The 24440-nt window shown below is 46.8% G+C and overlaps 18 non-coding genes across 18 annotated transcripts; all 18 read left to right on the top strand.

Annotated features, from left to right (window-relative positions):
- The first annotated feature begins 5338 nt into the window (after window positions 1-5338).
- On the top strand, window positions 5339-5410 carry trnad-guc (transfer RNA aspartic acid (anticodon GUC)). The gene has a single exon. It is a non-coding gene; the product is annotated as a tRNA-Asp (tRNA).
- Window positions 5411-8650: 3240 nt separating this feature from the next.
- Window positions 8651-8722, top strand: trnad-guc (transfer RNA aspartic acid (anticodon GUC)). Its single transcript has one exon. It is a non-coding gene; the product is annotated as a tRNA-Asp (tRNA).
- A 1938-nt stretch (window positions 8723-10660) lies between these two features.
- trnad-guc (transfer RNA aspartic acid (anticodon GUC)) lies at window positions 10661-10732 on the top strand. The gene has a single exon. It is a non-coding gene; the product is annotated as a tRNA-Asp (tRNA).
- A 505-nt stretch (window positions 10733-11237) lies between these two features.
- On the top strand, window positions 11238-11309 carry trnad-guc (transfer RNA aspartic acid (anticodon GUC)). The gene has a single exon. It is a non-coding gene; the product is annotated as a tRNA-Asp (tRNA).
- Window positions 11310-12391: 1082 nt separating this feature from the next.
- Window positions 12392-12463, top strand: trnad-guc (transfer RNA aspartic acid (anticodon GUC)). Its single transcript has one exon. It is a non-coding gene; the product is annotated as a tRNA-Asp (tRNA).
- Window positions 12464-13528: 1065 nt separating this feature from the next.
- Window positions 13529-13600, top strand: trnad-guc (transfer RNA aspartic acid (anticodon GUC)). Its single transcript has one exon. It is a non-coding gene; the product is annotated as a tRNA-Asp (tRNA).
- Window positions 13601-14105: 505 nt separating this feature from the next.
- On the top strand, window positions 14106-14177 carry trnad-guc (transfer RNA aspartic acid (anticodon GUC)). Its single transcript has one exon. It is a non-coding gene; the product is annotated as a tRNA-Asp (tRNA).
- Window positions 14178-14682: 505 nt separating this feature from the next.
- On the top strand, window positions 14683-14754 carry trnad-guc (transfer RNA aspartic acid (anticodon GUC)). Its single transcript has one exon. It is a non-coding gene; the product is annotated as a tRNA-Asp (tRNA).
- A 785-nt stretch (window positions 14755-15539) lies between these two features.
- trnad-guc (transfer RNA aspartic acid (anticodon GUC)) lies at window positions 15540-15611 on the top strand. Its single transcript has one exon. It is a non-coding gene; the product is annotated as a tRNA-Asp (tRNA).
- Window positions 15612-16676: 1065 nt separating this feature from the next.
- trnad-guc (transfer RNA aspartic acid (anticodon GUC)) lies at window positions 16677-16748 on the top strand. Its single transcript has one exon. It is a non-coding gene; the product is annotated as a tRNA-Asp (tRNA).
- A 505-nt stretch (window positions 16749-17253) lies between these two features.
- trnad-guc (transfer RNA aspartic acid (anticodon GUC)) lies at window positions 17254-17325 on the top strand. The gene has a single exon. It is a non-coding gene; the product is annotated as a tRNA-Asp (tRNA).
- Window positions 17326-19215: 1890 nt separating this feature from the next.
- On the top strand, window positions 19216-19287 carry trnad-guc (transfer RNA aspartic acid (anticodon GUC)). The gene has a single exon. It is a non-coding gene; the product is annotated as a tRNA-Asp (tRNA).
- Window positions 19288-20072: 785 nt separating this feature from the next.
- Window positions 20073-20144, top strand: trnad-guc (transfer RNA aspartic acid (anticodon GUC)). The gene has a single exon. It is a non-coding gene; the product is annotated as a tRNA-Asp (tRNA).
- A 159-nt stretch (window positions 20145-20303) lies between these two features.
- On the top strand, window positions 20304-20375 carry trnad-guc (transfer RNA aspartic acid (anticodon GUC)). Its single transcript has one exon. It is a non-coding gene; the product is annotated as a tRNA-Asp (tRNA).
- Window positions 20376-21160: 785 nt separating this feature from the next.
- trnad-guc (transfer RNA aspartic acid (anticodon GUC)) lies at window positions 21161-21232 on the top strand. Its single transcript has one exon. It is a non-coding gene; the product is annotated as a tRNA-Asp (tRNA).
- A 1082-nt stretch (window positions 21233-22314) lies between these two features.
- On the top strand, window positions 22315-22386 carry trnad-guc (transfer RNA aspartic acid (anticodon GUC)). The gene has a single exon. It is a non-coding gene; the product is annotated as a tRNA-Asp (tRNA).
- Window positions 22387-22891: 505 nt separating this feature from the next.
- trnad-guc (transfer RNA aspartic acid (anticodon GUC)) lies at window positions 22892-22963 on the top strand. Its single transcript has one exon. It is a non-coding gene; the product is annotated as a tRNA-Asp (tRNA).
- A 159-nt stretch (window positions 22964-23122) lies between these two features.
- On the top strand, window positions 23123-23194 carry trnad-guc (transfer RNA aspartic acid (anticodon GUC)). Its single transcript has one exon. It is a non-coding gene; the product is annotated as a tRNA-Asp (tRNA).
- Window positions 23195-24440: the final 1246 nt, after the last annotated feature.

Here is a 24440-nt window from a genome sequence, read left to right on the forward strand (position 1 = left end):
ACTACACCACGGAAACGGCGGCTTGTTTAGCATTGGGCATATGGCCCTCTGCTCTTTGCAGATGATCTTGGTCTGACGGCTTCATCAGGAGTTGACTTTGATCACAATGAAAGAGTTTGAAGACATTTGTAAAGAGGTTGGGATGGAAGTCAGCTCCTACATACATGTACTAGGGCGTGGTCCTCAGCCAAGGAGTGGAGAAATTCTCAACGTTGGCCCGGAGTGATGTTCATCCCCAATAATACAGAATTATAGTGCATACCTCCTCTTAACCCCGGCCAGATACCTGCCAATTAAATATACTGAAGGAGTCCTCGTTAGTATAGTGGACAGTATCTCTGCTTGTCATGCAGAAGACCAGGGTTCGATTCCCTGACGGGGAGTTTCTTGTTAATAAGCCACGAATAAATCTGTTGGCTTCATCAGAGAGTTGAATTTTGCAGAAACTAGACGAGTGGTCTTTAATGACCAATCGAGAGAAGATATTCCGCTGCAGAGTAAACCAAAAAAAACCCGATATTGTTTCCGCCCAGTTTCGAACTGGGGGCCTTCCGCGTGTGAGGCGAACGTGATGACCACTACACCACGGAAACGGCGGCTTGTTTAGCATTGGGCATATGGCCCTCTGCTCTTTGCAGATGATCTTGGTCTGACGGCTTCATCAGGAGTTGACTTTGATCACAATGAAAGAGTTTGAAGACATTTGTAAAGAGGTTGGGATGGAAGTCAGCTCCTACATACATGTACAAGGGCGTGGTTCACAGCCAAGGAGTGGAGAAAAGCTCAACGTCAGCCTGGAGTGTTTCCGCCCAGTTTCGAACTGGGGACCTTTCGCGTGTGAGGCGAACGTGATGACCACTACACCACGGAAACGGCGGCTTGTTTAGCATTGGGCATATGGCCCTCTGCTCTTTGCAGATGATCTTGGTCTGACGGCTTCATCAGGAGTTGACTTTGATCACAATGAAAGAGTTTGAAGACATTTGTAAAGAGGTTGGGATGGAAGTCAGCTCCTACATACATGTACTAGGGCGTGGTCCTCAGCCAAGGAGTGGAGAAATTCTCATCGTTGGCCCGGAGTGATGTTCATCCCCAATAATACAGAATTATAGTGCATACCTCCTCTTAACCCCGGCCAGATACCTGCCAATTAAATATACTGAAGGAGTCCTCGTTAGTATAGTGGACAGTATCTCTGCTTGTCATGCAGAAGACCAGGGTTCGATTCCCTGACGGGGAGTTTCTTGTTAATAAGCCACGAATAAATCTGTTGGCTTCATCAGAGAGTTGAATTTTGCAGAAACTAGACGAGTGGTCTTTAATGACCAATCGAGAGAAGATATTCCGCTGCAGAGTAAACCAAAAAAAACCCGATATTGTTTCCGCCCAGTTTCGAACTGGGGGCCTTCCGCGTGTGAGGCGAACGTGATGACCACTACACCACGGAAACGGCGGCTTGTTTAGCATTGGGCATATGGCCCTCTGCTCTTTGCAGATGATCTTGGTCTGACGGCTTCATCAGGAGTTGACTTTGATCACAATGAAAGAGTTTGAAGACATTTGTAAAGAGGTTGGGATGGAAGTCAGCTCCTACATACATGTACAAGGGCATGGTTCACAGCCAAGGAGTGGAGAAAAGCTCAACGTCAGCCTGGAGTGTTTCCGCCCAGTTTCGAACTGGGGACCTTTCGCGTGTGAGGCGAACGTGATGACCACTACACCACGGAAACGGCGGCTTGTTTAGCATTGGGCATATGGCCCTCTGCTCTTTGCAGATGATCTTGGTCTGACGGCTTCATCAGGAGTTGACTTTGATCACAATGAAAGAGTTTGAAGACATTTGTAAAGAGGTTGGGATGGAAGTCAGCTCCTACATACATGTACTAGGGCGTGGTCCTCAGCCAAGGAGTGGAGAAATTCTCAACGTTGGCCCGGAGTGATGTTCATCCCCAATAATACAGAATTATAGTGCATACCTCCTCTTAACCCCGGCCAGATACCTGCCAATTAAATATACTGAAGGAGTCCTCGTTAGTATAGTGGACAGTATCTCTGCTTGTCATGCAGAAGACCAGGGTTCGATTCCCTGACGGGGAGTTTCTTGTTAATAAGCCACGAATAAATCTGTTGGCTTCATCAGAGAGTTGAATTTTGCAGAAACTAGACGAGTGGTCTTTAATGACCAATCGAGAGAAGATATTCCGCTGCAGAGTAAACCAAAAAAAACCCGATATTGTTTCCGTCCAGTTTCGAACTGGGGGCCTTCCGCGTGTGAGGCGAACGTGATGACCACTACACCACGGAAACAGCGGCTTGTTTAGCATTGGGCATATGGCCCTCTGCTCTTTGCAGATGATCTTGGTCTGACGGCTTCATCAGGAGTTGACTTTGATCACAATGAAAGAGTTTGAAGACATTTGTAAAGAGGTTGGGATGGAAGTCAGCTCCTACATACATGTACAAGGGCGTGGTTCACAGCCAAGGAGTGGAGAAAAGCTCAACGTCAGCCTGGAGTGTTTCCGCCCAGTTTCGAACTGGGGACCTTTCGCGTGTGAGGCGAACGTGATGACCACTACACCACGGAAACGGCGGCTTGTTTAGCATTGGGCATATGGCCCTCTGCTCTTTGCAGATGATCTTGGTCTGACGGCTTCATCAGGAGTTGACTTTGATCACAATGAAAGAGTTTGAAGACATTTGTAAAGAGGTTGGGATGGAAGTCAGCTCCTACATACATGTACAAGGGCGTGGTTCACAGCCAAGGAGTGGAGAAAAGCTCAACGTCAGCCTGGAGTGTTTCCGCCCAGTTTCGAACTGGGGACCTTTCGCGTGTGAGGCGAACGTGATGACCACTACACCACGGAAACGGCGGCTTGTTTAGCATTGGGCATATGGCCCTCTGCTCTTTGCAGATGATCTTGGTCTGACGGCTTCATCAGGAGTTGACTTTGATCAAAATGAAAGAGTTTGAAGACATTTGTAAAGAGGTTGGGATGGAAGTCAGCTCCTACATACATGTACTAGGGCGTGGTTCTCAGCCAAGGAGTGGAGAAATTCTCAACGTTGGCCCGGAGTGATGTTCATCCCCAATAATACAGAATTATAGTGCATACCTCCTCTTAACCCCGGCCAGATACCTGCCAATTAAATATACTGAAGGAGTCCTCGTTAGTATAGTGGACAGTATCTCTGCTTGTCACGCAGAAGACCAGGGTTTGATTCCCTGACGGGGAGTTTCTTGTTAATAAGCCACGAATAAATCTGTTGGCTTCATCAGAGAGTTGAATTTTGCAGAAACTAGACGAGTAGTCTTTAATGACCAATCGAGAGAAGATATTCCGCTGCAGAGTAAACCAAAAAAAACCCGATTAAATATTAAATATACTGAAGGAGTCCTCGTTAGTATAGTGGACAGTATCTCTCCTTGTCACGCAGAAGACCAGGGTTCGATTCCCTGACGGGGAGTTTCTTGTTAATAAGCCACGAATAAATCTGTTGGCTTCATCAGAGAGTTGAATTTTGCAGAAACTAGACGAGTGGTCTTTAATGACCAATCGAGAGAAGATATTCCGCTGCAGAGTAAACCAAAAAAAACCCGATATAGTTTCCGCCCAGTTTCGAACTGGGGGCCTTCCGCGTGTGAGGCGAACGTGATGACCACTACACCACGGAAACGGCGGCTTGTTTAGCATTGGGCATATGGCCCTCTGCTCTTTGCAGATGATCTTGGTCTGACGGCTTCATCAGGAGTCGACTTTGATCACAATGAAAGAGTTTGAAGACATTTGTAAAGAGGTTGGGATGGAAGTCAGCTCCTACATACATGTACAAGGGCGTGGTTCACAGCCAAGGAGTGGAGAAAAGCTCAACGTCAGCCTGGAGTGTTTCCGCCCAGTTTCGAACTGGGGACCTTTCGCGTGTGAGGCGAACGTGATGACCACTACACCACGGAAACGGCGGCTTGTTTAGCATTGGGCATATGGCCCTCTGCTCTTTGCAGATGATCTTGGTCTGACGGCTTCATCAGGAGTTGACTTTGATCACAATGAAAGAGTTTGAAGACATTTGTAAAGAGGTTGGGATGGAAGTCAGCTCCTACATACATGTACTAGGGCGTGGTTCTCAGCCAAGGAGTGGAGAAATTCTCAACGTTGGCCCGGAGTGATGTTCATCCCCAATAATACAGAATTATAGTGCATACCTCCTCTTAACCCCGGCCAGATACCTGCCAATTAAATATACTGAAGGAGTCCTCGTTAGTATAGTGAACAGTATCTCTGCTTGTCACGCAGAAGACCAGGGTTCGATTCCCTGACGGGGAGTTTCTTGTTAATAAGCCACGAATAAATCTGTTGGCTTCATCAGAGAGTTGAATTTTGCAGAAACTAGACGAGTGGTCTTTAATGACCAATCGAGAGAAGATATTCCGCTGCAGAGTAAACCAAAAAAAACCCGATATTGTTTCCGCCCAGTTTCGAACTGGGGGCCTTCCGCGTGTGAGGCGAACGTGATGACCACTACACCACGGAAACGGCGGCTTGTTTAGCATTGGGCATATGGCCCTCTGCTCTTTGCAGATGATCTTGGTCTGACGGCTTCATCAGGAGTTGACTTTGATCACAATGAAAGAGTTTGAAGACATTTGTAAAGAGGTTGGGATGGAAGTCAGCTCCTACATACATGTACAAGGGCGTGGTTCACAGCCAAGGAGTGGAGAAAAGCTCAACGTCAGCCTGGAGTGTTTCCGCCCAGTTTCGAACTGGGGACCTTTCGCGTGTGAGGCGAACGTGATGACCACTACACCACGGAAACGGCGGCTTGTTTAGCATTGGGCATATGGCCCTCTGCTCTTTGCAGATGATCTTGGTCTGACGGCTTCATCAGGAGTTGACTTTGATCACAATGAAAGAGTTTGAAGACATTTGTAAAGAGGTTGGGATGGAAGTCAGCTCCTACATACATGTACTAGGGCGTGGTTCTCAGCCAAGGAGTGGAGAAATTCTCAACGTTGGCCCGGAGTGATGTTCATCCCCAATAATACAGAATTATAGTGCATACCTCCTCTTAACCCCGGCCAGATACCTGCCAATTAAATATACTGAAGGAGTCCTCGTTAGTATAGTGGACAGTATCTCTGCTTGTCATGCAGAAGACCAGGGTTCGATTCCCTGACGGGGAGTTTCTTGTTAATAAGCCACGAATAAATCTGTTGGCTTCATCAGAGAGTTGAATTTTGCAGAAACTAGACGAGTGGTCTTTAATGACCAATCGAGAGAAGATATTCCGCTGCAGAGTAAACCAAAAAAAACCCGATTAAATATTAAATATACTGAAGGAGTCCTCGTTAGTATAGTGGACAGTATCTCTGCTTGTCACGCAGAAGACCAGGGTTCGATTCCCTGACGGGGAGTTTCTTGTTAATAAGCCACGAATAAATCTGTTGGCTTCATCAGAGAGTTGAATTTTGCAGAAACTAGACGAGTGGTCTTTAATGACCAATCGAGAGAAGATATTCCGCTGCAGAGTAAACCAAAAAAACCCGATATTGTTTCCGCCCAGTTTCGAACTGGGGACCTTTCGCGTGTGAGGCGAACGTGATGACCACTACACCACGGAAACGGCGGCTTGTTTAGCATTGGGCATATGGCCCTCTGCTCTTTGCAGATGATCTTGGTCTGACGGCTTCATCAGGAGTTGACTTTGATCACAATGAAAGAGTTTGAAGACATTTGTAAAGAGGTTGGGATGGAAGTCAGCTCCTACATACATGTACAAGGGCGTGGTTCACAGCCAAGGAGTGGAGAAAAGCTCAACGTCAGCCTGGAGTGTTTCCGCCCAGTTTCGAACTGGGGACCTTTCGCGTGTGAGGCGAACGTGATGACCACTACACCACGGAAACGGCGGCTTGTTTAGCATTGGGCATATGGCCCTCTGCTCTTTGCAGATGATCTTGGTCTGACGGCTTCATCAGGAGTTGACTTTGATCACAATGAAAGAGTTTGAAGACATTTGTAAAGAGGTTGGGATGGAAGTCAGCTCCTACATACATGTACAAGGGCGTGGTTCACAGCCAAGGAGTGGAGAAAAGCTCAACGTCAGCCTGGAGTGTTTCCGCCCAGTTTCGAACTGGGGACCTTTCGCGTGTGAGGCGAACGTGATGACCACTACACCACGGAAACGGCGGCTTGTTTAGCATTGGGCATATGGCCCTCTGCTCTTTGCAGATGATCTTGGTCTGACGGCTTCATCAGGAGTTGACTTTGATCACAATGAAAGAGTTTGAAGACATTTGTAAAGAGGTTGGGATGGAAGTCAGCTCCTACATACATGTACTAGGGCGTGGTTCTCAGCCAAGGAGTGGAGAAATTCTCAACGTTGGCCCGGAGTGATGTTCATCCCCAATAATACAGAATTATAGTGCATACCTCCTCTTAACCCCGGCCAGATACCTGCCAATTAAATATACTGAAGGAGTCCTCGTTAGTATAGTGGACAGTATCTCTGCTTGTCACGCAGAAGACCAGGGTTTGATTCCCTGACGGGGAGTTTCTTGTTAATAAGCCACGAATAAATCTGTTGGCTTCATCAGAGAGTTGAATTTTGCAGAAACTAGACGAGTAGTCTTTAATGACCAATCGAGAGAAGATATTCCGCTGCAGAGTAAACCAAAAAAAACCCGATTAAATATTAAATATACTGAAGGAGTCCTCGTTAGTATAGTGGACAGTATCTCTCCTTGTCACGCAGAAGACCAGGGTTCGATTCCCTGACGGGGAGTTTCTTGTTAATAAGCCACGAATAAATCTGTTGGCTTCATCAGAGAGTTGAATTTTGCAGAAACTAGACGAGTGGTCTTCAATGACCAATCGAGAGAAGATATTCCGCTGCAGAGTAAACCAAAAAAAACCCGATATAGTTTCCGCCCAGTTTCGAACTGGGGGCCTTCCGCGTGTGAGGCGAACGTGATGACCACTACACCACGGAAACGGCGGCTTGTTTAGCATTGGGCATATGGCCCTCTGCTCTTTGCAGATGATCTTGGTCTGACGGCTTCATCAGGAGTCGACTTTGATCACAATGAAAGAGTTTGAAGACATTTGTAAAGAGGTTGGGATGGAAGTCAGCTCCTACATACATGTACAAGGGCGTGGTTCACAGCCAAGGAGTGGAGAAAAGCTCAACGTCAGCCTGGAGTGTTTCCGCCCAGTTTCGAACTGGGGACCTTTCGCGTGTGAGGCGAACGTGATGACCACTACACCACGGAAACGGCGGCTTGTTTAGCATTGGGCATATGGCCCTCTGCTCTTTGCAGATGATCTTGGTCTGACGGCTTCATCAGGAGTTGACTTTGATCACAATGAAAGAGTTTGAAGACATTTGTAAAGAGGTTGGGATGGAAGTCAGCTCCTACATACATGTACTAGGGCGTGGTTCTCAGCCAAGGAGTGGAGAAATTCTCAACGTTGGCCCGGAGTGATGTTCATCCCCAATAATACAGAATTATAGTGCATACCTCCTCTTAACCCCGGCCAGATACCTGCCAATTAAATATACTGAAGGAGTCCTCGTTAGTATAGTGAACAGTATCTCTGCTTGTCACGCAGAGGACCAGGGTTCGATTCCCTGACGGGGAGTTTCTTGTTAATAAGCCACGAATAAATCTGTTGGCTTCATCAGAGAGTTGAATTTTGCAGAAACTAGACGAGTGGTCTTTAATGACCAATCGAGAGAAGATATTCCGCTGCAGAGTAAACCAAAAAAAACCCGATATTGTTTCCGCCCAGTTTCGAACTGGGGGCCTTCCGCGTGTGAGGCGAACGTGATGACCACTACACCACGGAAACGGCGGCTTGTTTAGCATTGGGCATATGGCCCTCTGCTCTTTGCAGATGATCTTGGTCTGACGGCTTCATCAGGAGTTGACTTTGATCACAATGAAAGAGTTTGAAGACATTTGTAAAGAGGTTGGGATGGAAGTCAGCTCCTACATACATGTACAAGGGCGTGGTTCACAGCCAAGGAGTGGAGAAAAGCTCAACGTCAGCCTGGAGTGTTTCCGCCCAGTTTCGAACTGGGGACCTTTCGCGTGTGAGGCGAACGTGATGACCACTACACCACGGAAACGGCGGCTTGTTTAGCATTGGGCATATGGCCCTCTGCTCTTTGCAGATGATCTTGGTCTGACGGCTTCATCAGGAGTTGACTTTGATCACAATGAAAGAGTTTGAAGACATTTGTAAAGAGGTTGGGATGGAAGTCAGCTCCTACATACATGTACTAGGGCGTGGTTCTCAGCCAAGGAGTGGAGAAATTCTCAACGTTGGCCCGGAGTGATGTTCATCCCCAATAATACAGAATTATAGTGCATACCTCCTCTTAACCCCGGCCAGATACCTGCCAATTAAATATACTGAAGGAGTCCTCGTTAGTATAGTGGACAGTATCTCTGCTTGTCATGCAGAAGACCAGGGTTCGATTCCCTGACGGGGAGTTTCTTGTTAATAAGCCACGAATAAATCTGTTGGCTTCATCAGAGAGTTGAATTTTGCAGAAACTAGACGAGTGGTCTTTAATGACCAATCGAGAGAAGATATTCCGCTGCAGAGTAAACCAAAAAAAACCCGATTAAATATTAAATATACTGAAGGAGTCCTCGTTAGTATAGTGGACAGTATCTCTGCTTGTCACGCAGAAGACCAGGGTTCGATTCCCTGACGGGGAGTTTCTTGTTAATAAGCCACGAATAAATCTGTTGGCTTCATCAGAGAGTTGAATTTTGCAGAAACTAGACGAGTGGTCTTTAATGACCAATCGAGAGAAGATATTCCGCTGCAGAGTAAACCAAAAAAACCCGATATTGTTTCCGCCCAGTTTCGAACTGGGGACCTTTCGCGTGTGAGGCGAACGTGATGACCACTACACCACGGAAACGGCGGCTTGTTTAGCATTGGGCATATGGCCCTCTGCTCTTTGCAGATGATCTTGGTCTGACGGCTTCATCAGGAGTTGACTTTGATCACAATGAAAGAGTTTGAAGACATTTGTAAAGAGGTTGGGATGGAAGTCAGCTCCTACATACATGTACTAGGGCGTGGTCCTCAGCCAAGGAGTGGAGAAATTCTCAACGTTGGCCCGGAGTGATGTTCATCCCCAATAATACAGAATTATAGTGCATACCTCCTCTTAACCCCGGCCAGATACCTGCCAATTAAATATACTGAAGGAGTCCTCGTTAGTATAGTGGACAGTATCTCTGCTTGTCATGCAGAAGACCAGGGTTCGATTCCCTGACGGGGAGTTTCTTGTTAATAAGCCACGAATAAATCTGTTGGCTTCATCAGAGAGTTGAATTTTGCAGAAACTAGACGAGTGGTCTTTAATGACCAATCGAGAGAAGATATTCCGCTGCAGAGTAAACCAAAAAAAAACCGATATTGTTTCCGTCCAGTTTCGAACTGGGGGCCTTCCGCGTGTGAGGCGAACGTGATGACCACTACACCACGGAAACAGCGGCTTGTTTAGCATTGGGCATATGGCCCTCTGCTCTTTGCAGATGATCTTGGTCTGACGGCTTCATCAGGAGTTGACTTTGATCACAATGAAAGAGTTTGAAGACATTTGTAAAGAGGTTGGGATGGAAGTCAGCTCCTACATACATGTACAAGGGCGTGGTTCACAGCCAAGGAGTGGAGAAAAGCTCAACGTCAGCCTGGAGTGTTTCCGCCCAGTTTCGAACTGGGGACCTTTCGCGTGTGAGGCGAACGTGATGACCACTACACCACGGAAACGGCGGCTTGTTTAGCATTGGGCATATGGCCCTCTGCTCTTTGCAGATGATCTTGGTCTGACGGCTTCATCAGGAGTTGACTTTGATCACAATGAAAGAGTTTGAAGACATTTGTTAAGAGGTTGGGATGGAAGTCAGCTCCTACATACATGTACTAGGGCGTGGTTCTCAGCCAAGGAGTGGAGAAATTCTCAACGTTGGCCCGGAGTGATGTTCATCCCCAATAATACAGAATTATAGTGCATACCTCCTCTTAACCCCGGCCAGATACCTGCCAATTAAATATACTGAAGGAGTCCTCGTTAGTATAGTGGACAGTATCTCTTCTTGTCACGCAGAAGACCAGGGTTCGATTCCCTGACGGGGAGTTTCTTGTTAATAAGCCACGAATAAATCTGTTGGCTTCATCAGATAGTTGAATTTTGCAGAAACTAGACGAGTGGTCTTTAATGACCAATCGAGAGAAGATATTCCGCTGCAGAGTAAACCAAAAAAAACCCGATATTGTTTCCGCCCAGTTTCGAACTGGGGGCCTTCCGCGTGTGAGGCGAACGTGATGACCACTACACCACGGAAACGGCGGCTTGTTTAGCATTGGGCATATGGCCCTCTGCTCTTTGCAGATGATCTTGGTCTGACGGCTTCATCAGGAGTTGACTTTGATCACAATGAAAGAGTTTGAAGACATTTGTTAAGAGGTTGGGATGGAAGTCAGCTCCTACATACATGTACTAGGGCGTGGTTCTCAGCCAAGGAGTGGAGAAATTCTCAACGTTGGCCCGGAGTGATGTTCATCCCCAATAATACAGAATTATAGTGCATACCTCCTCTTAACCCCGGCCAGATACCTGCCAATTAAATATACTGAAGGAGTCCTCGTTAGTATAGTGGACAGTATCTCTGCTTGTCACGCAGAAGACCAGGGTTCGATTCCCTGACGGGGAGTTTCTTGTTAATAAGCCACGAATAAATCTGTTGGCTTCATCAGAGAGTTGAATTTTGCAGAAACTAGACGAGTGGTCTTTAATGACCAATCGAGAGAAGATATTCTGCTGCAGAGTAAACCAAAAAAAACCCGATATTGTTTCCGCCCAGTTTCGAACTGGGGGCCTTCCGCGTGTGAGGCGAACGTGATGACCACTACACCACGGAAACGGCGGCTTGTTTAGCATTGGGCATATGGCCCTCTGCTCTTTGCAGATGATCTTGGTCTGACGGCTTCATCAGGAGTTGACTTTGATCACAATGAAAGAGTTTGAAGACATTTGTAAAGAGGTTGGGATGGAAGTCAGCTCCTACATACATGTACTAGGGCGTGGTTCTCAGCCAAGGAGTGGAGAAATTCTCAACGTTGGCCCGGAGTGATGTTCATCCCCAATAATACAGAATTATAGTGCATACCTCCTCTTAACCCCGGCCAGATACCTGCCAATTAAATATACTGAAGGAGTCCTCGTTAGTATAGTGGACAGTATCTCTGCTTGTCACGCAGAAGACCAGGGTTCGATTCCCTGACGGGGAGTTTCTTGTTAATAAGCCACGAATAAATCTGTTGGCTTCATCAGAGAGTTGAATTTTGCAGAAACTAGACGAGTGGTCTTTAATGACCAATCGAGAGAAGATATTCTGTTGCAGAGTAAACCAAAAAAAACCCGATATTGTTTCCGCCCAGTTTCGAACTGGGGGCCTTCCGCGTGTGAGGCGAACGTGATGACCACTACACCACGGAAACGGCGGCTTGTTTAGCATTGGGCATATGGCCCTCTGCTCTTTGCAGATGATCTTGGTCTGACGGCTTCATCAGGAGTTGACTTTGATCACAATGAAAGAGTTTGAAGACATTTGTTAAGAGGTTGGGATGGAAGTCAGCTCCTACATACATGTACTAGGGCGTGGTTCTCAGCCAAGGAGTGGAGAAATTCTCAACGTTGGCCCGGAGTGATGTTCATCCCCAATAATACAGAATTATAGTGCATACCTCCTCTTAACCCCGGCCAGATACCTGCCAATTAAATATACTGAAGGAGTCCTCGTTAGTATAGTGGACAGTATCTCTTCTTGTCACGCAGAAGACCAGGGTTCGATTCCCTGACGGGGAGTTTCTTGTTAATAAGCCACGAATAAATCTGTTGGCTTCATCAGATAGTTGAATTTTGCAGAAACTAGACGAGTGGTCTTTAATGACCAATCGAGAGAAGATATTCCGCTGCAGAGTAAACCAAAAAAAACCCGATATTGTTTCCGCCCAGTTTCGAACTGGGGGCCTTCCGCGTGTGAGGCGAACGTGATGACCACTACACCACGGAAACGGCGGCTTGTTTAGCATTGGGCATATGGCCCTCTGCTCTTTGCAGATGATCTTGGTCTGACGGCTTCATCAGGAGTTGACTTTGATCACAATGAAAGAGTTTGAAGACATTTGTAAAGAGGTTGGGATGGAAGTCAGCTCCTACATACATGTACTAGGGCGTGGTTCTCAGCCAAGGAGTGGAGAAATTCTCAACGTTGGCCCGGAGTGATGTTCATCCCCAATAATACAGAATTATAGTGCATACCTCCTCTTAACCCCGGCCAGATACCTGCCAATTAAATATACTGAAGGAGTCCTCGTTAGTATAGTGGACAGTATCTCTGCTTGTCACGCAGAAGACCAGGGTTCGATTCCCTGACGGGGAGTTTCTTGTTAATAAGCCACGAATAAATCTGTTGGCTTCATCAGAGAGTTGAATTTTGCAGAAACTAGACGAGTGGTCTTTAATGACCAATCGAGAGAAGATATTCCGCTGCAGAGTAAACCAAAAAAAACCCGATATTGTTTCCGCCCAGTTTCGAACTGGGGGCCTTCCGCGTGTGAGGCGAACGTGATGACCACTACACCACGGAAACGGCGGCTTGTTTAGCATTGGGCATATGGCCCTCTGCTCTTTGCAGATGATCTTGGTCTGACGGCTTCATCAGGAGTTGACTTTGATCACAATGAAAGAGTTTGAAGACATTTGTAAAGAGGTTGGGATGGAAGTCAGCTCCTACATACATGTACAAGGGCGTGGTTCACAGCCAAGGAGTGGAGAAAAGCTCAACGTCAGCCTGGAGTGTTTCCGCCCAGTTTCGAACTGGGGACCTTTCGCGTGTGAGGCGAACGTGATGACCACTACACCACGGAAACGGCGGCTTGTTTAGCATTGGGCATATGGCCCTCTGCTCTTTGCAGATGATCTTGGTCTGACGGCTTCATCAGGAGTTGACTTTGATCACAATGAAAGAGTTTGAAGACATTTGTAAAGAGGTTGGGATGGAAGTCAGCTCCTACATACATGTACAAGGGCGTGGTTCACAGCCAAGGAGTGGAGAAAAGCTCAACGTCAGCCTGGAGTGTTTCCGCCCAGTTTCGAACTGGGGACCTTTCGCGTGTGAGGCGAACGTGATGACCACTACACCACGGAAACGGCGGCTTGTTTAGCATTGGGCATATGGCCCTCTGCTCTTTGCAGATGATCTTGGTCTGACGGCTTCATCAGGAGTTGACTTTGATCACAATGAAAGAGTTTGAAGACATTTGTAAAGAGGTTGGGATGGAAGTCAGCTCCTACATACATGTACTAGGGCGTGGTTCTCAGCCAAGGAGTGGAGAAATTCTCAACGTTGGCCCGGAGTGATGTTCATCCCCAATAATACAGAATTATAGTGCATACCTCCTCTTAACCCCGGCCAGATACCTGCCAATTAAATATACTGAAGGAGTCCTCGTTAGTATAGTGGACAGTATCTCTGCTTGTCACGCAGAAGACCAGGGTTCGATTCCCTGACGGGGAGTTTCTTGTTAATAAGCCACGAATAAATCTGTTGGCTTCATCAGAGAGTTGAATTTTGCAGAAACTAGACGAGTGGTCTTTAATGACCAATCGAGAGAAGATATTCTGCTGCAGAGTAAACCAAAAAAAACCCGATATTGTTTCCGCCCAGTTTCGAACTGGGGGCCTTCCGCGTGTGAGGCGAACGTAATGACCACTACACCACGGAAACGGCGGCTTGTTTAGCATTGGGCATATGGCCCTCTGCTCTTTGCAGATGATCTTGGTCTGACGGCTTCATCAGGAGTTGACTTTGATCACAATGAAAGAGTTTGAAGACATTTGTAAAGAGGTTGGGATGGAAGTCAGCTCCTACATACATGTACTAGGGCGTGGTTCTCAGCCAAGGAGTGGAGAAATTCTCAACGTTGGCCCGGAGTGATGTTCATCCCCAATAATACAGAATTATAGTGCATACCTCCTCTTAACCCCGGCCAGATACCTGCCAATTAAATATACTGAAGGAGTCCTCGTTAGTATAGTGGACAGTATCTCTGCTTGTCACGCAGAAGACCAGGGTTCGATTCCCTGACGGGGAGTTTCTTGTTAATAAGCCACGAATAAATCTGTTGGCTTCATCAGAGAGTTGAATTTTGCAGAAACTAGACGAGTGGTCTTTAATGACCAATCGAGAGAAGATATTCTGCTGCAGAGTAAACCAAAAAAAACCCGATATTGTTTCCGCCCAGTTTCGAACTGGGGGCCTTCCGCGTGTGAGGCGAACGTGATGACCACTACACCACGGAAACGGCGGCTTGTTTAGCATTGGGCATATGGCCCTCTGCTCTTTGCAGATGATCTTGGTCTGACGGCTTCATCAGGAGTTGACTTTGATCACAATGAAAGAGTTTGAAGACATTTGTAAAGAGGTTGGGATGGAAGTCAGCTCCTACATACATGTACTAGGGCGTGGTTCTCAGCCAAGGAGTGGAGAAATTCTCAACGTTGGCCCGGAGTGATGTTCATCCCCAATAATACAGAATTATAGTGCATACCTCCTCTTAACCCCGGCCAGATACCTGCCAATTAAATATACTGAAGGAGTCCTCGTTAGTATAGTGGACAGTATCTCTGCTTGTCACGCAGAAGACCAGGGTTCGATTCCCTGACGGGGAGTTTCTTGTTAATAAGCCACGAATAAATCTGTTGGCTTCATCAGAGAGTTGAATTTTGCAGAAACTAGACGAGTGGTCTTTAATGACCAATCGAGAGAAGATATTCCGCTGCAGAGTAAACCAAAAAAAACCCGATATTGTTTCCGCCCAGTTTCGAACTGGGGGCCTTCCGCGTGTGAGGCGAACGTGATGACCACTACACCACGGAAACGGCGGCTTGTTTAGCATTGGGCATATGGCCCTCTGCTCTTTGCAGATGATCTTGGTCTGACGGCTTCATCAGGAGTTGACTTTGATCACAATGAAAGAGTTTGAAGACATTTGTAAAGAGGTTGGGATGGAAGTCAGCTCCTACATACATGTACAAGGGCGTGGTTCACAGCCAAGGAGTGGAGAAAAGCTCAACGTCAGCCTGGAGTGTTTCCGCCCAGTTTCGAACTGGGGACCTTTCGCGTGTGAGGCGAACGTGATGACCACTACACCACGGAAACGGCGGCTTGTTTAGCATTGGGCATATGGCCCTCTGCTCTTTGCAGATGATCTTGGTCTGACGGCTTCATCAGGAGTTGACTTTGATCACAATGAAAGAGTTTGAAGACATTTGTAAAGAGGTTGGGATGGAAGTCAGCTCCTACATACATGTACTAGGGCGTGGTCCTCAGCCAAGGAGTGGAGAAATTCTCAACGTTGGCCCGGAGTGATGTTCATCCCCAATAATACAGAATTATAGTGCATACCTCCTCTTAACCCCGGCCAGATACCTGCCAATTAAATATACTGAAGGAGTCCTCGTTAGTATAGTGGACAGTATCTCTGCTTGTCACGCAGAAGACCAGGGTTCGATTCCCTGACGGGGAGTTTCTTGTTAATAAGCCACGAATAAATCTGTTGGCTTCATCAGAGAGTTGAATTTTGCAGAAACTAGACGAGTGGTCTTTAATGACCAATCGAGAGAAGATATTCCGCTGCAGAGTAAACCAAAAAAAACCCGATATTGTTTCCGCCCAGTTTCGAACTGGGGGCCTTCCGCGTGTGAGGCGAACGTGATGACCACTACACCACGGAAACGGCGGCTTGTTTAGCATTGGGCATATGGCCCTCTGCTCTTTGCAGATGATCTTGGTCTGACGGCTTCATCAGGAGTTGACTTTGATCACAATGAAAGAGTTTGAAGACATTTGTAAAGAGGTTGGGATGGAAGTCAGCTCCTACATACATGTACAAGGGCGTGGTTCACAGCCAAGGAGTGGAGAAAAGCTCAACGTCAGCCTGGAGTGTTTCCGCCCAGTTTCGAACTGGGGACCTTTCGCGTGTGAGGCGAACGTGATGACCACTACACCACGGAAACGGCGGCTTGTTTAGCATTGGGCATATGGCCCTCTGCTCTTTGCAGATGATCTTGGTCTGACGGCTTCATCAGGAGTTGACTTTGATCACAATGAAAGAGTTTGAAGACATTTGTAAAGAGGTTGGGATGGAAGTCAGCTCCTACATACATGTACAAGGGCGTGGTTCACAGCCAAGGAGTGGAGAAAAGCTCAACGTCAGCCTGGAGTGTTTCCGCCCAGTTTCGAACTGGGGACCTTTCGCGTGTGAGGCGAACGTGATGACCACTACACCACGGAAACGGCGGCTTGTTTAGCATTGGGCATATGGCCCTCTGCTCTTTGCAGATGATCTTGGTCTGACGGCTTCATCAGGAGTTGACTTTGATCACAATGAAAGAGTTTGAAGACATTTGTAAAGAGGTTGGGATGGAAGTCAGCTCCTACATACATGTACTAGGGCGTGGTTCTCAGCCAAGGAGTGGAGAAATTCTCAACGTTGGCCCGGAGTGATGTTCATCCCCAATAATACAGAATTATAGTGCATACCTCCTCTTAACCCCGGCCAGATACCTGCCAATTAAATATACTGAAGGAGTCCTCGTTAGTATAGTGGACAGTATCTCTGCTTGTCACGCAGAAGACCAGGGTTCGATTCCCTGACGGGGAGTTTCTTGTTAATAAGCCACGAATAAATCTGTTGGCTTCATCAGAGAGTTGAATTTTGCAGAAACTAGACGAGTGGTCTTTAATGACCAATCGAGAGAAGATATTCTGCTGCAGAGTAAACCAAAAAAAACCCGATATTGTTTCCGCCCAGTTTCGAACTGGGGGCCTTCCGCGTGTGAGGCGAACGTAATGACCACTACACCACGGAAACGGCGGCTTGTTTAGCATTGGGCATATGGCCCTCTGCTCTTTGCAGATGATCTTGGTCTGACGGCTTCATCAGGAGTTGACTTTGATCACAATGAAAGAGTTTGAAGACATTTGTAAAGAGGTTGGGATGGAAGTCAGCTCCTACATACATGTACTAGGGCGTGGTTCTCAGCCAAGGAGTGGAGAAATTCTCAACGTTGGCCCGGAGTGATGTTCATCCCCAATAATACAGAATTATAGTGCATACCTCCTCTTAACCCCGGCCAGATACCTGCCAATTAAATATACTGAAGGAGTCCTCGTTAGTATAGTGGACAGTATCTCTGCTTGTCACGCAGAAGACCAGGGTTCGATTCCCTGACGGGGAGTTTCTTGTTAATAAGCCACGAATAAATCTGTTGGCTTCATCAGAGAGTTGAATTTTGCAGAAACTAGACGAGTGGTCTTTAATGACCAATCGAGAGAAGATATTCTGCTGCAGAGTAAACCAAAAAAAACCCGATATTGTTTCCGCCCAGTTTCGAACTGGGGGCCTTCCGCGTGTGAGGCGAACGTGATGACCACTACACCACGGAAACGGCGGCTTGTTTAGCATTGGGCATATGGCCCTCTGCTCTTTGCAGATGATCTTGGTCTGACGGCTTCATCAGGAGTTGACTTTGATCACAATGAAAGAGTTTGAAGACATTTGTAAAGAGGTTGGGATGGAAGTCAGCTCCTACATACATGTACTAGGGCGTGGTTCTCAGCCAAGGAGTGGAGAAATTCTCAACGTTGGCCCGGAGTGATGTTCATCCCCAATAATACAGAATTATAGTGCATACCTCCTCTTAACCCCGGCCAGATACCTGCCAATTAAATATACTGAAGGAGTCCTCGTTAGTATAGTGGACAGTATCTCTGCTTGTCACGCAGAAGACCAGGGTTTGATTCCCTGACGGGGAGTTTCTTGTTAATAAGCCACGAATAAATCTGTTGGCTTCATCAGAGAGTTGAATTTTGCAGAAACTAGACGAGTAGTCTTTAATGACCAATCGAGAGAAGATATTCCGCTGCAGAGTAAACCAAAAAAAACCCGATTAAATATTAAATATACTGAAGGAGTCCTCGTTAGTATAGTGGACAGTATCTCTCCTTGTCACGCAGAAGACCAGGGTTCGATTCCCTGACGGGGAGTTTCTTGTTAATAAGCCACGAATAAATCTGTTGGCTTCATCAGAGAGTTGAATTTTGCAGAAACTAGACGAGTGGTCTTTAATGACCAATCGAGAGAAGATATTCTGTTGCAGAGTAAACCAAAAAAAACCCGATATTGTTTCCGCCCAGTTTCGAACTGGGGGCCTTCCGCGTGTGAGGCGAACGTGATGACCACTACACCACGGAAACGGCGGCTTGTTTAGCATTGGGCATATGGCCCTCTGCTCTTTGCAGATGATCTTGGTCTGACGGCTTCATCAGGAGTTGACTTTGATCACAATGAAAGAGTTTGAAGACATTTGTTAAGAGGTTGGGATGGAAGTCAGCTCCTACATACATGTACTAGGGCGTGGTTCTCAGCCAAGGAGTGGAGAAATTCTCAACGTTGGCCCGGAGTGATGTTCATCCCCAATAATACAGAATTATAGTGCATACCTCCTCTTAACCCCGGCCAGATACCTGCCAATTAAATATACTGAAGGAGTCCTCGTTAGTATAGTGGACAGTATCTCTTCTTGTCACGCAGAAGACCAGGGTTCGATTCCCTGACGGGGAGTTTCTTGTTAATAAGCCACGAATAAATCTGTTGGCTTCATCAGATAGTTGAATTTTGCAGAAACTAGACGAGTGGTCTTTAATGACCAATCGAGAGAAGATATTCCGCTGCAGAGTAAACCAAAAAAAACCCGATATTGTTTCCGCCCAGTTTCGAACTGGGGGCCTTCCGCGTGTGAGGCGAACGTGATGACCACTACACCACGGAAACGGCGGCTTGTTTAGCATTGGGCATATGGCCCTCTGCTCTTTGCAGATGATCTTGGTCTGACGGCTTCATCAGGAGTTGACTTTGATCACAATGAAAGAGTTTGAAGACATTTGTAAAGAGGTTGGGATGGAAGTCAGCTCCTACATACATGTACTAGGGCGTGGTTCTCAGCCAAGGAGTGGAGAAATTCTCAACGTTGGCCCGGAGTGATGTTCATCCCCAATAATACAGAATTATAGTGCATACCTCCTCTTAACCCCGGCCAGATACCTGCCAATTAAATATACTGAAGGAGTCCTCGTTAGTATAGTGGACAGTATCTCTGCTTGTCACGCAGAAGACCAGGGTTCGATTCCCTGACGGGGAGTTTCTTGTTAATAAGCCACGAATAAATCTGTTGGCTTCATCAGAGAGTTGAATTTTGCAGAAACTAGACGAGTGGTCTTTAATGACCAATCGAGAGAAGATATTCCGCTGCAGAGTAAACCAAAAAAAACCCGATATTGTTTCCGCCCAGTTTCGAACTGGGGGCCTTCCGCGTGTGAGGCGAACGTGATGACCACTACACCACGGAAACGGCGGCTTGTTTAGCATTGGGCATATGGCCCTCTGCTCTTTGCAGATGATCTTGGTCTGACGGCTTCATCAGGAGTTGACTTTGATCACAATGAAAGAGTTTGAAGACATTTGTAAAGAGGTTGGGATGGAAGTCAGCTCCTACATACATGTACAAGGGCGTGGTTCACAGCCAAGGAGTGGAGAAAAGCTCAACGTCAGCCTGGAGTGTTTCCGCCCAGTTTCGAACTGGGGACCTTTCGCGTGTGAGGCGAACGTGATGACCACTACACCACGGAAACGGCGGCTTGTTTAGCATTGGGCATATGGCCCTCTGCTCTTTGCAGATGATCTTGGTCTGACGGCTTCATCAGGAGTTGACTTTGATCACAATGAAAGAGTTTGAAGACATTTGTAAAGAGGTTGGGATGGAAGTCAGCTCCTACATACATGTACTAGGGCGTGGTCCTCAGCCAAGGAGTGGAGAAATTCTCAACGTTGGCCCGGAGTGATGTTCATCCCCAATAATACAGAATTATAGTGCATACCTCCTCTTAACCCCGGCCAGATACCTGCCAATTAAATATACTGAAGGAGTCCTCGTTAGTATAGTGGACAGTATCTCTGCTTGTCACGCAGAAGACCAGGGTTCGATTCCCTGACGGGGAGTTTCTTGTTAATAAGCCACGAATAAATCTGTTGGCTTCATCAGAGAGTTGAATTTTGCAGAAACTAGACGAGTGGTCTTTAATGACCAATCGAGAGAAGATATTCCGCTGCAGAGTAAACCAAAAAAAACCCGATTAAATATTAAATATACTGAAGGAGTCCTCGTTAGTATAGTGGACAGTATCTCTGCTTGTCACGCAGAAGACCAGGGTTCGATTCCCTGACGGGGAGTTTCTTGTTAATAAGCCACGAATAAATCTGTTGGCTTCATCAGAGAGTTGAATTTTGCAGAAACTAGACGAGTGGTCTTTAATGACCAATCGAGAGAAGATATTCCGCTGCAGAGTAAACCAAAAAAAACCCGATATTGTTTCCGCCCAGTTTCGAACTGGGGGCCTTCCGCGTGTGAGGCGAACGTGATGACCACTACACCACGGAAACGGCGGCTTGTTTAGCATTGGGCATATGGCCCTCTGCTCTTTGCAGATGATCTTGGTCTGACGGCTTCATCAGGAGTTGACTTTGATCACAATGAAAGAGTTTGAAGACATTTGTAAAGAGGTTGGGATGGAAGTCAGCTCCTACATACATGTACAAGGGCGTGGTTCACAGCCAAGGAGTGGAGAAAAGCTCAACGTCAGCCTGGAGTGTTTCCGCCCAGTTTCGAACTGGGGACCTTTCGCGTGTGAGGCGAACGTGATGACCACTACACCACGGAAACGGCGGCTTGTCTAGCATTGGGCATATGGCCCTCTGCTCTTTGCAGATGATCTTGGTCTGACGGCTTCATCAGGAGTTGACTTTGATCACAATGAAAGAGTTTGAAGACATTTGTAAAGAGGTTGGGATGGAAGTCAGCTCCTACATACATGTACTAGGGCGTGGTTCTCAGCCAAGGAGTGGAGAAATTCTCAACGTTGGCCCGGAGTGATGTTCATCCCCAATAATACAGAATTATAGTGCATACCTCCTCTTAACCCCGGCCAGATACCTGCCAATTAAATATACTGAAGGAGTCCTCGTTAGTATAGTGGACAGTATCTCTGCTTGTCACGCAGAAGACCAGGGTTCGATTCCCTGACGGGGAGTTTCTTGTTAATAAGCCACGAATAAATCTGTTGGCTTCATCAGAGAGTTGAATTTTGCAGAAACTAGACGAGTGGTCTTTAATGACCAATCGAGAGAAGATATTCTGCTGCAGAGTAAACCAAAAAAAAACCGATATTGTTTCCGCCCAGTTTCGAACTGGGGGCCTTCCGCGTGTGAGGCGAACGTGATGACCACTACACCACGGAAACGGCGGCTTGTTTAGCATTGGGCATATGGCCCTCTGCTCTTTGCAGATGATCTTGGTCTGACGGCTTCATCAGGAGTTGACTTTGATCACAATGAAAGAGTTTGAAGACATTTGTTAAGAGGTTGGGATGGAAGTCAGCTCCTACATACATGTACTAGGGCGTGGTTCTCAGCCAAGGAGTGGAGAAATTCTCAACGTTGGCCCGGAGTGATGTTCATCCCCAATAATACAGAATTATAGTGCATACCTCCTCTTAACCCCGGCCAGATACCTGCCAATTAAATATACTGAAGGAGTCCTCGTTAGTATAGTGGACAGTATCTCTTCTTGTCACGCAGAAGACCAGGGTTCGATTCCCTGACGGGGAGTTTCTTGTTAATAAGCCACGAATAAATCTGTTGGCTTCATCAGATAGTTGAATTTTGCAGAAACTAGACGAGTGGTCTTTAATGACCAATCGAGAGAAGATATTCCGCTGCAGAGTAAACCAAAAAAAACCCGATATTGTTTCCGCCCAGTTTCGAACTGGGGGCCTTCCGCGTGTGAGGCGAACGTGATGACCACTACACCACGGAAACGGCGGCTTGTTTAGCATTGGGCATATGGCCCTCTGCTCTTTGCAGATGATCTTGGTCTGACGGCTTCATCAGGAGTTGACTTTGATCACAATGAAAGAGTTTGAAGACATTTGTAAAGAGGTTGGGATGGAAGTCAGCTCCTACATACATGTACTAGGGCGTGGTTCTCAGCCAAGGAGTGGAGAAATTCTCAACGTTGGCCCGGAGTGATGTTCATCCCCAATAATACAGAATTATAGTGCATACCTCCTCTTAACCCCGGCCAGATACCTGCCAATTAAATATACTGAAGGAGTCCTCGTTAGTATAGTGGACAGTATCTCTGCTTGTCACGCAGAAGACCAGGGTTCGATTCCCTGACGGGGAGTTTCTTGTTAATAAGCCACGAATAAATCTGTTGGCTTCATCAGAGAGTTGAATTTTGCAGAAACTAGACGAGTGGTCTTTAATGACCAATCGAGAGAAGATATTCCGCTGCAGAGTAAACCAAAAAAAACCCGATATTGTTTCCGCCCAGTTTCGAACTGGGGGCCTTCCGCGTGTGAGGCGAACGTGATGACCACTACACCACGGAAACGGCGGCTTGTTTAGCATTGGGCATATGGCCCTCTGCTCTTTGCAGATGATCTTGGTCTGACGGCTTCATCAGGAGTTGACTTTGATCACAATGAAAGAGTTTGAAGACATTTGTAAAGAGGTTGGGATGGAAGTCAGCTCCTACATACATGTACTAGGGCGTGGTCCTCAGCCAAGGAGTGGAGAAATTCTCAACGTTGGCCCGGAGTGATGTTCATCCCCAATAATACAGAATTATAGTGCATACCTCCTCTTAACCCCGGCCAGATACCTGCCAATTAAATATACTGAAGGAGTCCTCGTTAGTATAGTGGACAGTATCTCTGCTTGTCACGCAGAAGACCAGGGTTCGATTCCCTGACGGGGAGTTTCTTGTTAATAAGCCACGAATAAATCTGTTGGCTTCATCAGAGAGTTGAATTTTGCAGAAACTAGACGAGTGGTCTTTAATGACCAATCGAGAGAAGATATTCCGCTGCAGAGTAAACCAAAAAAAACCCGATTAAATATTAAATATACTGAAGGAGTCCTCGTTAGTATAGTGGACAGTATCTCTGCTTGTCACGCAGAAGACCAGGGTTCGATTCCCTGACGGGGAGTTTCTTGTTAATAAGCCACGAATAAATCTGTTGGCTTCATCAGAGAGTTGAATTTTGCAGAAACTAGACGAGTGGTCTTTAATGACCAATCGAGAGAAGATATTCCGCTGCAGAGTAAACCAAAAAAAACCCGATATTGTTTCCGCCCAGTTTCGAACTGGGGGCCTTCCGCGTGTGAGGCGAACGTGATGACCACTACACCACGGAAACAGCGGCTTGTTTAGCATTGGGCATATGGCCCTCTGCTCTTTGCAGATGATCTTGGTCTGACGGCTTCATCAGGAGTTGACTTTGATCACAATGAAAGAGTTTGAAGACATTTGTAAAGAGGTTGGGATGGAAGTCAGCTCCTACATACATGTACAAGGGCGTGGTTCACAGCCAAGGAGTGGAGAAAAGCTCAACGTCAGCCTGGAGTGTTTCCGCCCAGTTTCGAACTGGGGACCTTTCGCGTGTGAGGCGAACGTGATGACCACTACACCACGGAAACGGCGGCTTGTCTAGCATTGGGCATATGGCCCTCTGCTCTTTGCAGATGATCTTGGTCTGACGGCTTCATCAGGAGTTGACTTTGATCACAATGAAAGAGTTTGAAGACATTTGTAAAGAGGTTGGGATGGAAGTCAGCTCCTACATACATGTACAAGGGCGTGGTTCACAGCCAAGGAGTGGAGAAAAGCTCAACGTCAGCCTGGAGTGTTTCCGCCCAGTTTCGAACTGGGGACCTTTCGCGTGTGAGGCGAACGTGATGACCACTACACCACGGAAACGGCGGCTTGTTTAGCATTGGGCATATGGCCCTCTGCTCTTTGCAGATGATCTTGGTCTGACGGCTTCATCAGGAGTTGACTTTGATCACAATGAAAGAGTTTGAAGACATTTGTAAAGAGGTTGGGATGGAAGTCAGCTCCTACATACATGTACTAGGGCGTGGTCCTCAGCCAAGGAGTGGAGAAATTCTCAACGTTGGCCCGGAGTGATGTTCATCCCCAATAATACAGAATTATAGTGCATACCTCCTCTTAACCCCGGCCAGATACCTGCCAATTAAATATACTGAAGGAGTCCTCGTTAGTATAGTGGACAGTATCTCTGCTTGTCACGCAGAAGACCAGGGTTCTATTCCCTGACGGGGAGTTTCTTGTTAATAAGCCACGAATAAATCTGTTGGCTTCATCAGAGAGTTGAATTTTGCAGAAACTAGACGAGTGGTCTTTAATGACCAATCGAGAGAAGATATTCCGCT

This window comes from Pungitius pungitius, unplaced genomic scaffold (assembly GCF_949316345.1).
Source record: "Pungitius pungitius unplaced genomic scaffold, fPunPun2.1 scaffold_25, whole genome shotgun sequence".
Classification (NCBI taxonomy): domain Eukaryota; kingdom Metazoa; phylum Chordata; class Actinopteri; order Perciformes; family Gasterosteidae; genus Pungitius; species Pungitius pungitius.